This window comes from Anas acuta, chromosome 5, assembly GCF_963932015.1.
Source record: "Anas acuta chromosome 5, bAnaAcu1.1, whole genome shotgun sequence".
NCBI classification, from domain to species: domain Eukaryota; kingdom Metazoa; phylum Chordata; class Aves; order Anseriformes; family Anatidae; genus Anas; species Anas acuta.
This window is the reverse complement of record NC_088983.1, coordinates 37,278,583-37,290,730: the sequence shown is the minus strand read 5'-3', so window position 1 is coordinate 37,290,730 and position 12,148 is coordinate 37,278,583. Positions and strand designations below refer to the sequence as shown.

The 12,148-nt window shown below is 44.4% G+C and overlaps 1 protein-coding gene and 1 long non-coding RNA gene across 9 annotated transcripts in view; one reads left to right on the top strand and one right to left on the bottom strand.

Annotated features, from left to right (window-relative positions):
• LOC137857550 (uncharacterized) overlaps positions 1-6,921 on the bottom strand; it is a 30,062-nt gene extending 23,141 nt beyond the window's left edge. Inside the window, exon 1 of one of the 2 annotated variants that reach the window (XR_011097134.1) lies at positions 6,804-6,921. This is a non-coding gene — a long non-coding RNA (uncharacterized lncRNA). Of the gene's footprint in view, positions 1-839; positions 1,716-6,803 lie in introns of those variants that run through there. The other variant, XR_011097132.1, reaches the window with a different exon arrangement.
• Positions 1-12,148, top strand: part of RAD51B (RAD51 paralog B) — a 465,395-nt gene that overhangs the window by 437,985 nt on the left and 15,262 nt on the right. The window lies entirely within an intron of this gene.

The following is a 12,148-nucleotide window of genomic DNA, read 5'->3' as shown; positions in this document are numbered from 1 at the left end:
TTAAGACAAAACAGAAGAATGTCAGATGCTTTAAGTTACGGAAGTTCACAGTGTAGGTCCCAGCCTGCCCTTCACGATGATGCCCCTGAGAAAAATCAGCGCCATCCATAACAAACAGTTCCACCTTATCAGGGACCACAGAAAGTAGGTTGCCTTAATCTCACTCGCGCAGGGACCGGGCCAATTCCAGCCGTCACTGTGAGCTTACAGAGGTTTGTTTTTAGCACACTGCTGACAAGACAAATGGCACACAGAAGGCAAATGCTCTTCAGCCTTCTTTTTCAAGGCTGGCTCAGAAAGTCAGAAGCTTGTGCACTGCAGTGTTATGTGCCAGCCCCATATCTGAGTATCATTAGACACAGAACTAGTATGAGGCTATGCATACTTTCCTAGGCTTCGCACATTCTTTTCACATGTGACACTAACATAAAAGCTATGCAATTGTAGGTATGTTTTTATGAAGCCAGTTAAAAGTCAGTGTGCGTGTGTCATATTTTTGGTACTTTAGTCACCCTCAAAAAGGGGCGCCAGGGGGAGGGGGAAGTGGGGAGGCAGGCTGCAGCTTGCTTTCTTAATAACAAGCAAAACCTTTAAAGCCCAGGTTTCAGTACAGATTTTGTCTCTAAACTCCAGCTATGAAGCAAATAGCCCACAGACTCTTCCATAGAACTGTAGTGGCAAACTCCAATAACAGCTGAAGTGCAGTGATGAAGGGCATTGGTGCCAGAAGTACCTGCTAGAAGTAACATACCCAAACCAGTACTTTTAAAACCATTAATTTTAAGATCTCCTGTCTTGGAAGCAATGTCACCAGCAAGCATCTTGGGGCTGAGACTTACCCCATTCCTTCTGCTCGTACAGCATGTGGGTCCCACCTGATCGTGACTTTTATGCTGCTCTCTCACGCACACTGGCTCTAGTACGAGCTGGGCCTTTGACAAGCCATCTCTCAGCACTGCAGCCCAAGAAAGTGCTTTATGGAACACCAGACTGACCAGTTCTTGAGGCTGACCCAGTATGGCTCTTCCCATAGCCCAGTATGAGACAGCTCCTGCAATGCGTTGGCAAACGGGCTGAACTCTTGCAAAACACCATAACTGTAAATCCCAAGGAAACACAGCGATGTATGATACATGATAAATCCAAAATACAAGGCTGAAGGTGTCAAGGGTTTTGCTACCAAGTTTCATAAGGGAGTACAGTTAGGCCTTATATAGCCTGTCCTTGGCCACGCTTCAAGCAGTTTAATGGGGCAATTTCCAGTAAATAGAGAAATTGAATTATGCCAGCATGAAGAGGCCGTCCTCTTCAGAGCCCCTAAACTTTCTTCCAAATGGCAGTGCTTCCTTTTTCCAAAGCTATATAAAATATGATGGTTCAGGTCCTTCCTACAAATAAAAAGGTGCATTCTTCCTTACGTTCCTCATTCAGTGAAAACTTATATGATGAGAAACCACACGCACACGCACATGCCTTGGCATGAGCCCCAATGTGGGCACAGCTGATGTGTTTAAGTGAATGGACACACAGAGATCTCTGTGTAGGTCAGAGCATTTGCCACGTGCAGTGCTGGGAAGTGCACGCATGATTCCAGTGAAAACCCACAAGGTTGGCTGTCAGACATTGTAATGTAAAGATCCTTTCTGGTGTGTCCAAGCCTGAAAGTTTTGTGACATGCTGGAGTTCAAAGATGAGGCAGGTAGGAAACAACTTCTCAATCGGTTTGTGCAGTGGATTTCTGCAAATACAATTAAGATGCCTGCAAGCAGAAAAGGCCATCAGATCTAAATCCTGATTATCTGATTTTTGTAATTAGCACCTATTTCATAGAGTGGTAGACAAATCATCAGCTTGCCACAGTCAGGTATTAGCCCTGTGTCCCTGTTTTGCCCAAGGGAAAAAAAGTCTTCATTGCCATTACGCCGAACTACGTCTTGGCCACAGGGTTTAACATCTCTTCTATAAAATCAGCTGCAGCAGAGCTCTGGTTGCTCAATGCTGGCTGCTGGGAGCATGCTTGCAGAAACCCCATGAAGGATCGTGTGGGTCACTTCCCCCATGTTGAGAAATAAATAAAGGCCAAGTTAGGAGAGCTCCATCTGAAAAGGAAAATAAGGCCATAAAGGGAAAAGGAGGATAGATTCTTAAACTGACTTCAGCTTTAATATTCTGCAGTTGTTTAAGGAGAAACCAACAGGAGCTTTGCCACTGATATCAGAGAAATATTAGACATTTAGTTTGAGAGAAAAAAAATACCTTTTTGAAGGCATTAACTGAAGAAATGAATTCATTTAAAATCAACAGAGTCCCATAATATTTTGCTTCATGTGTGGTCCTTTCTCCTGTGCTATTCCCACTCAGGGACAATATATTTCTGACAGGCAAGTAGTCACTCTTTCCACAATTAAATTCTCTATTTGCCTCTAAGATTTCTCCTTCTAGATATGCATCAGATTACGAGCAGGGTAATTTCTAGCTCAGGAAAAATCAACAAACTTCTCCCTTTTCTTTCCTACTGGCTTTAAGGCATTCTAGAAATCCCAGGTGCACCGGTGGCCAGCCCCTTGCTCTGCCTCCACGAAGGCCTTTGCTTTCCATTCTGTTGTTATCTCCATACCGCGGTTTTGCCCACACTCCTCTGGGTACTACTGAGTAACTTTTGGTTCTTCCCAACCATTTTGATCCCTCTGCTCTGCTGATTTACACGAAGCTGGAAGGCTGCAGGGGCAGATAAACTCCTCCCCAGCTTTCCCTTTGGCCAGTTTTGCCACCTTTGTGGATGCTGCTGGTCTTCAATGGGGGGATGCAAGCCCTGAGTAGTGCTGAGACCAATGTGTCTCCAACCTTGACATGGACAGAAAAATGCACTTCCCTCGGAGAGGTTCCTTTTTACAAGACTCTAGACCCTATTTTTGTTCAGGTTTACGGCAGCTGGATCATTCATGCTCACTTATAAACTGTTGATTATGTATAAAAACCTTTTCTGAAGCTTTTCCCAAAGCTCAGGTGACATTTACTGTTTAACTCCCCTCCTTAACTACTTAGTGAAGGAAAAAAACAACCACAAATCCATGCCAGTTTCGGCACCTTTGCCCTTATGATTGACACCTTCCCTCCACTGCTGGGTTAAGACCGCTGCAAGTGGGAATTCCTTCTCCTGAATTAATTAACTCTGTATTGTTACTGCCTTTGATCTACTGCCATAGGAACAGGAGTGAGCACTGGAAAACCTCCCCTTGTGTGCATTTCTTACGCAAATAGCTCTGGACAGAATATTAAAGGGATCATTTAGAAGATGGTGGGCAGAAATTTTCCCCTCTCCAAAGTTGCCCTTGAGACTCATGCTCACTGCGGAAACTGCATGGGAATGGTTACAGACCTCTAGTGGCTCTGTTTATATAGCTTGTCTAGTTTCCTAATTGCTCACCAGTACAGAATTTTGGAAAGCTGTATAGAGATTTCCCATAAGGATTACAACACGGTGTCATTTCATCTTCTCTGCATTTCCCATCCCGTTGCCTGTTTGTTTTATTTTCCTCACCATAACATCTGTCCCACGCCGCTGAGAGATTTCACAATTGCAAACCTGCTATAAATTATGACACAGAGTTAAAGGACTTCAGTGTTTGCTCTCTGCTATTTTTTTCAAGGGACACTGGGTTAGCCACCTCTTTAAAATGGGTCCTTTTTTTTTTCTATTTATATACTGATGTTTGTAAAAGCTGTCTTTAGAAACTGAGGGGGAAAAAAAAAAAAAGTATTTCTGTTTTCTTGTGCCCTTTTCCACTTATCATCCTTTGAATTGCTAGAGAAATGCAAACTCCTCTAAGTGCTTGCAGAAAATAATCTCTAGTAAGCTCTGTCCCTAATGGCCTGTGGGGACTCCAGACAGAAAACAATCGCTCGCATTTCTCTTACCCAGCGTCTGATGGAGCCTGTGGCAGCTTTAGTGCTGCCAGTGCCAGCCCACGTCACTAGTGCCAGGGCTGCAGGCTGAACTGGCCCCTGGTTCCCACCGAGATGGAAGCAAGCAGTCCTGAATGCTGTAGTTCAGGGAGGCCAGTTCTGCCTGGCTGCGATTAGCAAACAAGCACAACGGGCTGTTTTACACCGACCAACGCTTTCAAGGCTAGCGTCATGCACCATCACTATGGTTAGGAGCAGAGGCATTTAAATGCAAGATAAACCACACAGCACTATACTCTCTTAATCCAAGGATGTCTCTTAGTCTTTGGTGACTTTACCTGCCATTTTCCTGCACACCAGCAAGCAGTGCGTATGGCTCCTGCAGGACTGTTCTTGGCTCCCAGTCACGAATGTGAGCGTCACAAACCACAAACGTGGAGCACTTGTAATCCTGGCTTCCTTCAGCAGTTAGGATAGAATCAGAGATTTATATGGCTGGAAGGGATCTCAGAAGATCATTTAGTCCAGACTCATGTCCCTAGGCAGGATCATTATACTTATGTCACTCTTGACAAATGCTTGTCTAACCTCATCCTAAACACAGGATAGCGAGTCCACAGCCTCCTCTGGTACTCCTGTGCGTCATTATCCTTACTGCTTTCTTTCTTCTAACATCTAACCTCAATCTCCATTTCTGTAATTTAAGTTCATTACTTGTCCTATCCATCAGGGATGTGGAGAACAATTTACTCCCCTTTTCCCAGCCATCTTTCACCTACCTGACAACAGTAACCCAACCTCCCTCAGTCTTCCCTAGACTAAAGAAAGTCAGTTTGCTCATTCTTCCTTCCTAGGTCTGGATTTCAGGAACTCTGATTAGTCCCATTGCCATCCTCTGGACCCTATCTTGAGCACAGCACCCGTAATCCAACTGTGGCCTCATGGAGAACGGAGCAGAAGGCTTAGTGGTAGGGTCCATGCCTATTTACACAGCATATTACTGCATTTGTGCTCTTTGCATTAGCAATTATCTCATATTTTAATTGTGACCTGTAACATCTCTCACATAAACTTTTTATGTGGAGTTGCTACTTGGGCTACTTGGGCATATTCACCACACTACACAAACAGAATTAATTATTCTTGGCAATGCCCCTATGCAGGAACTTACAACCATCCTTACTGAAATGAATCCTATTTTGAAGACCATTTGCCTAAATAGTTTTTAATTGTAGTTTTATATGTCAGCACATCCATCATCTCCTTCCAGGTTTGTGGTAGACAAGAATGTGATATTCTCTATTCCATTGCCTAAGCTGTTCATAATCACCTTAATCACACTGACCTGGTACAGACTCCCAAAAGACTCTTCCTGACCCACCTTTCCCGTTTTAAAGTGTCATTAATAACTATTCTCTCTGTGTGGTTTTCCAGTTAATATTGCATCATCCTAGACCAGCCCCATTTAGCACAGGTTCCCTTAATTTGTTTAGAAATATCACGTTACCCTGTGACAAAAGCCTTACCACAGTCAAAATATAGGACAACGATTGCTTCTCCCTTATCAACAAAGTTTTTTACTCTGTCATGAAAGGAAATTTGATCCATTTTACACAATTTGTTTTTGACAAATCTATGTTGGCCATTATTCATTTCTTTGTTTTGTTTTAGGTGCTTACAAAAGTTTGATTGTTTGTTCCAGTATTTTTCCGGGAATTGAAGTTAAACTGAACAATCTGCAGTCCCTGGCTCCTCCTTTTTTTCCTTTTGAAGGCAGGAACTACGTCTGCACTTTTCCAGGCTTCCAAGTGTGTTCTTGAGCTGTGTAACATCCCAGAAGCTAGGCTAGGTTATGCCTAGGTCTTTTGAGGTTAAACAATTGGCTGGTGCAATTAACCTAGGCTGAAATTCATCTGGCCCAACTGACTTGAGCACTAACACACTGAAGGATCTTCTAACCTGTTCTCTGCTCTAGTTTTGTGATCTTACCCCCTCTGTCATTGACATTGATGGCAATATTAATCTGAAGTGACAACAAAAGCAAAAAAAAAAAAAAAAGGTATGAAACACCCTGGCATTCTAGCCATGACCTGTCCATAGATTGTTCTCCGCTGGAGAACATGTTTTCAGTTGCCTGGTCATCATCTCGCTGCTAAAGTACTGAAAAACTACTTGTTGCTTTAAAGTGTCTTGTTAATTGGATCTCACTTTGCTGCCTGGCCTTTGTGATTGTGTCCTCAAACATCTAGTCCAGCTTCTGAATGCTTTTTTCCTTGAGGCTGAAATTGAAAAAGAGATGGTGATTTATCTGCTATTACATTTCCTACGAATTCCGCAGATTTAAGATAGCCTATGCTCATTGCTGTTCTCTCCGAGACTCTTTTCACATCACTAAAACTTTGCACTTGCCCAAAGCACAAAATGACATGCCTTTAACTACGGAGTACGTGACCTTAATGGAATCACCACTGGTTTATCTTGGCCTAGGAAAGATCAGGAGCACGACCTTCATTGCCATCTCTTACCAACTGGTAGGCTCTGCATAGAAGCACTCAGTCTCTGCTGGTCAATTTTTATTTAAACTTCTGTCCTTACCAGAAGTGACTGGCACAAGTCACAGGACCTTCTCACCCATATGTGAATTTTAAATAGTCCCAAATGCTAGAAATGTTTACAGCCAGAAGTATTCAAGTTCATCTCAACCGCTTGTTAGAAAAACATCTTTTCTCGTTTGGGTACACTTTATTGCTGGCTTTCTTCTCTGCTGGCCTTCCAAGCTTGAGTTCCTGACAGAGTGAGGAACATTTTTTTGTTGTTGTTTTCACACATATGGAAAACTCAAATCACTAGCAATGTAATCATGCCAAACTCCTGCCAGCACAGAAACTCTAGCTTACCTTCCATCATCACATATTCTTCACATCAGTAAAGATACGCAAAAGATCACTGCTCGAGGAAGCTGTAGCTGTAACAGCAGCACTGTAAATACAGCAGTGTTATAACACTATAATGGTGCTCTTTCAAAAGAGCAGCATGAGCAGCCAAAAGAGGAAGGCGTTCAGACAGTCTTTCTATTGCCCAAGCGGAAGTGAATTTCAGATACTGCTTCGGTTCCCTTTAGTTAGAATTCCCCATAAATGAACGGCTAAAACACCAGTTGATAGTAAGGACATGCAAGCAGGGAATCCAGAAGTGGAGGCTCAAAGGAAAAAGCAGAAAAAGCTGGCCTTTTGCCTAGCTATGAGTCTCCTTCCTTCCCATTCTGCTTCTTTTGTTTTTATGGTTCCTGCACGTTTTGCAGTGTCAGCCAGTTGTCACAGATGAGAGGACAGCATTTCATGTGTTTTAGCTAAGCCTGGGACCCCAGGCACCTTCCAGGCCCTAGCCTGGGGCATGTTCACTGCTGCAAACTGCTGGTTAAACCAAAGCAGTGATCTAGATCATAAAGCAAATAATAAAATACCCTGCTGATAAATTGCAGTATGTGGAAACTTACACATTATTTATGGATTGTTAGAGGTTAACACTAGAAAGAGCAAACCGTAATGATTTTGTGGGCCTCCTCTATTTGTTATCCAGCCTTAGTATGACAATTTTCCATGGTAGAAAAAAGCTCTCTCCTTCTCAGCCTGGGCAAATCATGATGATTGCAAAGTGTCCCCCTGTCCAGACATTCTTAATATGCCTTCGGGCCTGAATTTGGTGAGCTTTCAGCCATTGGATTTCGTTTTGTCTTGTCCTGATCCTTCCCAATGTCCATGCATGTGAGCCATGTGTAAAAAGACTGGTGCAGAGGCAAATTATGCATCAACATTGAAAATCAAGTGAGCATGAGAGACACATTTCCAGTTTCTATAAGGAATCATCAGAGACCACTTCTCAAGAAACTAGGAAAAAAAAAAAAAAAAGGAAATGGAATAAAAAGTACCTTTGGAAAAAAAAAATACCTTTGGAAAGAAGGGAGAGTGGTGGTGTTGCAAGATGCAGCAACGTATCAATGCTGGCAAAGACAGGCAGGCATTAACCAACCCAAACAACAGCCAAGTTCTCCACTGTCCTGCAGCTATTAACACCACGTCCTGCCACTACTAACACCAGCTACAAAATAGGGTATATATATTAAAAAAAAAAAAAAAAAAAAACAACGTAGATAGTGGTGCAGGGTAACGGATGTGATTTCTGCCAGTAGAACACAACAGATTATCTTTCCATCTGTTTTTTACAAATATATGTCACATTGAGTAAACAAAGCCTCACTGAACTTGCATTTCCCTGCTCTGCATGAGACTCCCAATGAGTGAACATGGGTGGAGTGAGTGAAGAAGCAGGATGCTACCCGTTGGACACCTACACACATGGATATATGAGGACCAACATTAATGAAAGGTCCCTAGCAAACCAAGTGTCTTCCTACCAGTATGTCTCACTATCTAAAGCCGTGTTTATGGGAGGAATACATTTACTGATTCAGATTATATTAGCAAAACGGCCTGTTAGCAAGCATGACTTGTTCAGACACAGTAAGGGACAACTGCAACATGCCCCCAACCCCAGCAAGTGTCATCCATCATAGCTCTGGTTACAGTCCTGCTGGCAGAGGCATGTTGTGCAGACCTGACCTATGATAGAAAGACTTGAGGAAGGAGAAATAAGGGTGGGGGATGTGTTAGATGCCAAAAACCTGATCCCTCTTCAGAGGAAATCCCTTAGCAAAACAATGCCTACAGAAGGATGGCCTGATACGTGAAAGAGATTAAAACAGTAAACCTGTACTCAAGCTGAGCTGCCATGTGGAAAATCTAGCACTTTCCATGCAGCAAAAGTCCCTGTGTGCACCTGTAGCTAGACGGGAGGGGAAACTCCTAGAATTAGGAGGAGAGATTAATAAAAAAAGTATTTGCACATTTAAAGGCTGACCTGATCTTTGGAAATAGCTAACCTTATCCCTCCTTCCAGAAGTCAGCAGTCCATGCACCTCACCTGCACAGCAAGATGGGAGTTCTTGGCTGGAGGGGGGTATTAAGGTGGGGAGGAGGACCTCCAGGCAAGAGAGGTTAACGTAACCATTTACCATAATGGATTGCTTTTCAATAAGAACTAAGAGAAGTTTTGTTTGGTTTTTGTTTGTTTGTATTTTAACAAACAAACAAACCTCCTTTAAGGAGCCTGTGGAGGAAAGGATCAAGTAAAACCAGTAAGAATCTGCAGAATTTTTCCAGCTAAGGCTGGCAGAGTGTAGCAGGGAAAATGTGCTGTTTGCCATTGCTGCCTCCTCCTTGGTGTCTGGAGCTGAACTGGTGGTGGGCAGGACCACAGTCGTGCCACCCCCTTACGTCCCCACAAGAGAAGTGTCACAGAAATGTGAGTGTTCGTCTCCTGAATCCATCAGCAAGAGGATGTGCAGGACAGGCACTCCCTTCTGTTTTGCAACCCATCATTCACACAGACTCTCAAAACACAGCTCTGATACACGATCTGTCTGATTTTCAGATTAAAGAGTGCACTATCAATGACTGTACTCTGCCACTGTCGTGGTTACCAGCGAAGGATTAAGCTTTACCCTGGTTTCTTCTGCTAAACACAGACCTTCTAAGAAGCTTCCCTATCAGCTTGCAGCTGCTTGTGCTCTCTAGTTCTTCAAGATATTCACGCTCACTGGAACTGCTATGGTGGGATCCCTGTTCTTCAGGCAGCAAATGCTGGCCACCGTCATAAGAAAGACATTTGCCAGAGGCCCTAAGAAAAGGACTGTGTGAGCTTTTGCTAGGCAGCACCTTGCTTAAGTGCACGAACCTTTCTGACTCATATGCTCGCTCTGATTTTGAAAAGGATGATGCAGATCAAATAAAGTAGGAAACACTGCTTCCAAGGCAAACATTGCACATTTGCATTCAGGTTTGACCTCTGCCTTCCTGGAGGCCCATGTGACCTACTTAACTTTTTACCTTGCTGTTTCTTGGGAGACTGGATGAGCTGAGAGAGGAAATGGTAATGGGCTACGGGACTTTCTCACCTGCAGCCTGTATTTCCATCAAGCAGCACCCTTCACTGAGGCTCCAGCTTGCTTTCCAAATGTTTAAAGGGTTGATTTGCAAAAATAATAGTAATAAAAAATCTCAGGAAAACAATTATTCTTTTATTTCTATCAAACATTTTGTGAGGAGCAGATCCTGTGTCTCCTCCCCCCCTTTGATAAAAGAGTTCACCATCACAGGGGTGGCAGGAGAGAGGGAGTGAAATAAGATACCTCCGCTCAGCTTGCCTCAATTTAATGAGCTCCTTTAGGCCTTATCATTCGCCCTCTGCTTTCCCCCATTGTGAACTTCTCAGCCTCATCTAAAAGAGCGTCTTCTTCTTCCTTTTTTAGTTTTTTAATCGGACTCTGTTTGATCGGCCCTTTACCCTTTCTTTCCACAATCCCCCACATCACGCTGGAACTGGTACCAGTGGAGCATGTCAGCATGCCCTAGCAACGGGGAGATTAAGGGAACCACCAGCTCCCGAGGACGGGCTGGCTCGGACTTACTAATTAACTGCAGTGAAAGAACTGAATGAGAGCAGCCCTTTCTTTGGGGCAGAGAAGGCACTGGAGGTGGATGAAGGAGTTCAGCTAAAAGAAGATTTCCCTCCCCCAAAACATGTGTCAACACTCGGACCAATCCTTTCTTAATAAGACTTTGTGTACATGTGGAGGTTATGTGGATGGCAAAGGCTGACAGCAGTCAAGCTTGATGTAAAAAAACACAGGTGGGAGTGAAGTCAAGCCACCACCCTGCCCCCTGCCCAGAGGCAGGTCTACACATGGCCTGGGGGGATGCTCCTGCCCCAGGCCCCCTCAGGCAGCAGCCTGCATGCAGCACTGCAGCCCGCGGCCACAATGCGTGTCCTCTGCACCACTGGGCTTGGTCTGTCTGGGTGGCAGCTGGGTGCGCTGCTGCTCTAATGAGAGGTGGCAGGGTTTGTACTGGAGCACAAGCAGTGCCCCAGCCCGCCCCAGTCCCTGCACCCTCCTGGATCTGGACCCTGCCATCAGCGCCCAGCAGTGACCAACAGGTTCCTGCAGGGCCCCTTCACACCAAACTGCGTTAGGATCCTGTCCTCTTTTGGTCAGCCTTAGCCTCTGCTGGTAAATCTTTTCAGAATTATGAAATACTTGTGACACATCGCTTTTTTTTTTTTTTCCCCCCCAAAAAAACAAACATTATTTTGTGTTCTTGCTGCTTCGGCGCTTTTGCTTCAGGCTGAACTGGAAGTGAAACTGCCGAAATCCCACAGGAGAAGTGCTGGTGGTATTTCTGGACGGAGCAGGAAGCAGCAGACACGTTGCCAGACAGCAACTTCTTGTAACAATCCAGCCCCTTTCTCTAATGCAAAAAAAAAGCTAAACTGGATAGATTTAAAAAACCTTTTCAGATTAGCGTTATTTCCAAAACGAGGGGATGCTCCTTCAAGTGCGTGGGGACGGGCCCACGCTGACGTGAGGCCGTGGTGTGGAAAGTGGGGCTGCGGCCAGGGCGCCTGCCGGGAGGGGGAAAGAGGAAGCCGGGCCGGCGGGAGGGCTGCTGGGCCCGCGGCCTTGCCCCGGCCTCCATTTCGCGGGGCGCAGCGCGTGACGGCCTGGGGAAGGGCAGGGGATGGAAATCTCCTTCCATCTCTGCTGCCGGCAAGAGACCAGGCTCCCCAAGTGCACGGGAACTGATGAAAACAGCGGCTTTGTTTTTCTGAAATAAACTGCCACTTGAAAAGGAAACTATAAAAGACTCACTCAGAAAGCGTGGGTTTTCTGTGAAAAAAAAGGCTGTGGAAAAATGGTGCTATCTTACAAAAGAGAGCTGTGCCTTTGCATATTTAGCCGTGGATCTGCTGGTATTAGAGACAAAGTCGGATTTTATTGCTTTTTATTTTTTTGAGCCCTGCAGCACTGACACAGATGAGCCACGTAATGAACTGCAGAATCTTTTTTTTTTTCTTGAGCACCAGAAGTGACTTTTTTTTTTCTAACTGTATACTGTATCAGCCTTAACTTTGCTAACACACCATAAGCCACATACAGCATTTTGTAGGTTCATAAAACTTGCAATTTTTTTATTCAGGTGTACTGCTTTCCAGGGTTAATCTCTACAGACTTTTAATTGAATTTGTGTGGCCTGCTGTTGATTTCACCCTCTTAAAGGCTGTGAGACCTTGCCATATGTGTTTGTACAGCATCATTTCTCAGAGCAGACCTGTGCTTGAAAAATGC